Source organism: Tetrao urogallus, assembly GCF_951394365.1.
Source record: "Tetrao urogallus genome assembly, chromosome: 2".
In the NCBI taxonomy this organism is placed as follows: Eukaryota; Metazoa; Chordata; class Aves; order Galliformes; family Phasianidae; genus Tetrao; species Tetrao urogallus.
The window spans coordinates 87,194,062-87,199,447 of NC_136814.1; positions in this window are offsets into that span (position 1 = coordinate 87,194,062).

Consider the following 5,386-nt stretch of genomic DNA (forward strand, 5'->3'; position numbering starts at 1 on the left):
TTCATAAATCTGATACCTTTTGTATATATGGCTTAGGGATCTTGGCATTTTTATATGATAAATTTTTATAACAAACTTTTTTAAATTCTAACTTTTCCTTTCTTGGATTCAACATTTTTATAAAAATGAGTTTAAGAAAAAATAAAGCAAAGCGGTGCAATATTGTGTTGGAAGAGAAGAGCGAGGAAGGGGCATTCATTAGATGTTTTCTAAAGCTTATGTGCTAAGTGAGATTGTTTAATTTCAGTCATGCCATGTCTTGATGCCACACTGCTGCTGCCGTGTACTCGTTTGCTCTGTACGTCAAAGGAATGAGCGAGCAGCAGTCCAACCTCTCCTTTACAGCCACTGAGAGACTGCTGGAAGTCCCAAGTCAGTGGGAAGCTTTTCTTTTTTGTATTTATTACTTTAATTTTACAAGGCTTTTGTTGGACCGCTGTCCAGCTTTCCACTCCCATTCTTTTGCTTTTACCAAATCCGGGTAATCTTGTTTCGTAAAGGATAATCAGTAGATTTATTTTCTGACACTGTGTTTGTCATGCTTCAAAATTACCTCTTGGTGTTGTTCACTGTCAAATAGAATGTGGACCTACCTCTCTTAAATTTGCTTAAATGTTTCCTAATGACTAATGAGGAGAAACACCGAGATCTGGTTTTGCTGTTGCTGGGAAAAGAAGATCCAAATACGTATTTAAGGCAGTATTGAGAATTACAAAGCTGGTTTCATAGTGAAAAAGTATTAGTGAGTTGCCGGCAGCAGAGTTTAAGGAAACAGTATCTATGCATTTAACTTAATCTTTGTAACTGTTTCAAATGACTTTTGAGGGGAAAAAAAATGGAAATTTGGAGCAAATGAATATGTTCAAGCTTCAGTTCTTCTTCATTTCGATGTCTTCACTTGTGATGTGAAGAGTGTGTCAGTTGCTGTAAATTAGGCCCCCGACTCTACTGGGTAAAAATGAGGCTTTATGTCAGACTGCTAAAAACCATTCAGTTTGAAGGAGAAAAGGAACAAGAGGGTTCTAGACAAAGGCAGGTTGTTTCTGCACTGGGAAGGAGCGCCAGCGTTCAGCTATCAGCAAATGGTTCGTTTTGATCATAGTATTTGGCTGTTCCTTCACCTCCTTCCACAGAAGATTAGTCCTGTAGCTGAGACAATTACAGTGCTGTGGGAGGACATCCTTCATAGCTGCATTTTGGACGAGCACCTTCAAAGCTGAAATGTACACATCTTCCCACAGAACTGTACAGAAATGGTCAGCTTTTGGGAAACCTCATCTGAACTCATTTTATCAATGGATCGGGCTGAAATCTGTGAGAGCCGATCAGAGGTGTGGTGGCATCCGGCTGCTTGGAAGGAGAGAAATATGCCAGTGGGCCTGCCCCATGGGGGGCACCTGCTGCGGGCTGGAGCCTGGTAGCATGCCCTGGCCTTCTCAGCTCTATCCATGAGAACACACAGGACTCAGGAAACTGCTCCCTAGAGTAAACTGCTGGCTCAGTGCTGTGGGGGATCAGGAGGGACTCTGGTCACTGTTGGCTTTTGCTGACTGGCATCTATAGCAAGTTCACAGGGCAAAAAGGACCAGAAGTGTCTATGCATTAAAAAAGCAGATGCATAAGGCTTGCACATGCCACAGATAGGTCCAGCTACGCCAGGCACTTGTCCTTAACATGTGCTAACAGCAAACTGAACGTAACAGCTTCTGTAGCAGCAGTGTTAATGCATAGCAATGACCATTCCAATGCTATACCACATGCTGGTGTTGTGTTTGGGTAAGTGGAGAGGGAAATATGTATATTTGTGTCAGAAACTGGAAAGATAGTTGTTTCTTTTGGTGGAAATAAATATCTGTATTTATGTCTAGATATCATTTAATTTATTTTTTCGCTGCATAATCAGTTTTAGGGGAAATAGCCTGAACCTGTCCTAAGTATCCCTAGGCCTATGTAGGCAGTTTATGTAGTCTGTTCCATACATTCGATTCCTACAAATGGAAGCATGAGATGAATCATGAGAGCACGCTGCTGAGGCTTGGGCTCATCCTACCTACCCACACGTGCCTGAGCTTCCAAAGCAGGGAGGAGTGAGAATCTCCTCTCAAGAAATGCAGCTTACCTGAGGACTCCCCTGGAGATGCTCAGGCCTCTCCCTATTAATGATGGGAACCATTCGGTCACAGTGATACAGGATGAATATGGACTCGGCCTGTGTATATCTGAACCCCCATCAGCCCAGCCCTGATTTCTTGGATACGATGTTCAGTCTTGGTCAGTCCAGCAAAAGTATTAGATTTAGTTCTTTTTTTTTTTTTTTTCTTTTGCCACAACTCCTCCTTTCCTGAATAAAAGCCTATATTTTGTGGGGGAAAAAAAGCTAATAATCTTGACATTCAGAATGACTTCTGCTACTTTCAGCTTAGTGAGCTGGGAAAACTGCAAAATGTTGGTATATTGATATCACTCTTGTAGCCTTTACTCAAGCAAAGAATGTTGGGGATGTTCTTTTAAGGATTAACCTGATTGAGCAATGTGCAGTGCTGTCTGAGTACAGTGCAGAGGGAAAAGCTGTCAGCCTGTTGGTTATACTGAGAGCTGGACAAGCAGCATAGCAGAGAATTTATCATATATAGCCTCCTACTTTGTGTTGTAATGTTTAGCAGCATCGTTACGCAAAATGTTGTTGGAATTCTGCAGTTTGCTTGTTCTCAGCATTACGTGTTGTAATGACTGCTGGGAATAAAGGAGCGTGCCGACGGCCTCATTCACCTCTGCTGTCCAGATCTTCCTAAGTCTTGTGTCAGTGCCACAATATCAGCCACAAAGCCACGGTTCCTGTGGCGTTTCAGTATCTGGTAAGGCTGTTGGTGCCAATGGGATATTTCATAAAGGAGAACGGTTTTGAACTTAGAGGAAGAGCGTGGAATTGTTAAGTATGATTATAAAGAAATAATGGTTCTTGTTTATTCAATGTTTTTGTTCAAAAAGGTTATATATGTTTGTTCCGTTCCTTCTCTGTCAAGTCTCCTGCCCAGAATAAAGTTACTCCTGAAGAAATACTGACTGATGAGAGTCCTTACGTTGTGCTGAGTTTTAACAGCAACGCTTTGGTTTGGCTGCTTTATGGTTACTTAATAAGCCTTCTATTCGGTGCCCTCTCTGGTGGCTGCTGCCTCTGTACCTGCGCTCTTTCTGCAGGTTCCTTGGCCATATGATGCGAGTCTAAGCACGTGATTTCTGCTGTGTTCTGTAAGCTTTTAATCTAATATGTTAGTCTTTGGATGTCAAATCTGAAATTAACTAAAGTGTGGGAGTAGAAGGGAGGGTCAGGCTGGATATCAAGAGCTGGTTCTTCACTGGAAGGCGGTGGGCATGGAACAGGCTGCCAGGGCAGTGGACACAGCCCTGAGCTGCTCGAGTTCGGGGAGCATTTGGACAGCGCGCATAGACATTGGGTTTGGATTAGGAGTGTTTGTGTGTGGAGCCAGAAGGTGGACCTGATGTCCTTGTGGGTGCCTTCCAACTCAGGATATTCTCTGATGTCCTTAGAGAAATACATCACACCCTGGAAGGAGGACATAACTTGTTCTCTCCATCTTGTGTCAGCTCCTCCTGTTTCTCCCACTCCTTTCCGGGCAGTAGAAGCCGATTGGTAACTTTTAACCCCAACTGTTTTCCTGCAATTTCAGTGGCTTGGAATTGATTGTACAGGAGAAGAACCAGATGTGAGATCAAGAAGTGAGGCATGCATGCAGAAGTGCGGCACTTCTGGGTTGTGGTGTGTGCATAAGAGAAGGAAGGAGCTCAGAGATTTGGGGGGCAGCAGTAGGAGAGTGAATGAGCAGCGCAAGTTGTTCCTCGTGCTGGGACCGAATAGGGAAAAGTAGAGGGACAAAGAGAACGAGGAACGCCTAGAACCCGTGGGGCTGGGCACAAAACAATGGCAGACTGCCCCATGCAGTGCCTCACTTGGATGTGTCTGCAGTCTTGGAAGCTTGACTACCCTACGTTCTCCTACAAATGGACCTTGAGCTTGTTTGGAGGTTCTAGCAGGGGAGCGCAGCTACCGTATACCCTTGACCGATGAACGGTACCGTCTCTATCGGGGAAGGTCGTCCTCTTCGACCGAGCGCGCAGCTTCGGGAGGGACGCACATGGAGCGGTGAGGGAGGAAGGGGACACCCGCCTAGCCAGCCAGATCAGCCGAATCAACCCTGGCGATCAATGGGGTGACAGATGTCGCAGCCAGATCGCCCTCACATCCAGAGCTACAAGCGGCCAAAAGCGATATATAAGGACCAACATCGTAATGTCTTTCAGATCATGGTGACGCACGGTGGGTCTGAAAGTTCCAGGAAACGGGCGGCAGAAGCACCTTTCAGCGCTGTTTCAGATCTAAACGCTTTTGCTCTAGAATACTCGGCGCACGTTAACATTCTTTCTCGCTTTGCGTTCCACCCAGCAGGCCTTGCGCGTCATGCAAAGCAGAGCCTTCCCACTGGCGGGCTGCGGGGGGCCGTGCCGGCCGCCCTGCTTCGGGGGGCGGCACCGGGAGGGCTCGGAGCGCTCGCCCCGCGCTCTGCGTGACGCTGAGCCTCTCGCGGCCGCGCGCTCCGAACCCACCGGCTCCTGGGCAGCGACCTGCGGCGGGGGTACGTGCGACCCCGGCCCTGCGAGGCGGGGGGTGTGCAGGGCGTCGGGCAGGGAGCGGCTCTCGGGGAGCGTGTCGAGCCGGGACTGAAAACGGCTTCCCGTGCTCGTGTGCGGGTGTTTCTGGTGCTCTGACTCAAGGGTGGTCCGGCTTGGAAAGCCTCTGTGAACCGTTATGTCGCTTTGGTGGAAACGTGGCTGTTAGCGGCGATGGACTGAGTAACTGTGCTGAAAGTCGCGTTTGTGAGGCCAGCACGGGCTGCCCGGGGAGCGGCGGGGTCACCGTCGCAGGAGGTGTTCCAGAAAGGTTTCGGTGTGGTACTGGGGACATGGTTGGTGGGGATGTGTTGGTGGCGGGTGGATGGCTGGACGGGGTGATCTGGGAGGTCTTTCCCAACCTTACCTTGGTGATTCTGTGATTCTGTTATTCTATGATTTTCCAGCCTCAATGACTCTATGGCTCTGTTAACACCTGCTGATGCACTCAAGTGGCAACTCTTGATCTCCTGCTTAGCATCTGATGCTTCCTTTTTCAAGGTTTGGGGGGAACTGTGACCATGCCACAATAAAACCAAGTCTGTACAGACAGCAGCTTTGCTGAAATGTTTTGTCTGAAATTAACCCAATTTTCTGTCCTGTGGGTGACTTGTGAACCAGTATCCCAAGAGCCATCCATTTTTTGAATCATTTATTAACAGATTTCTTTTCCATTTTTAGGTGAAGGAAGTCTGAAGCC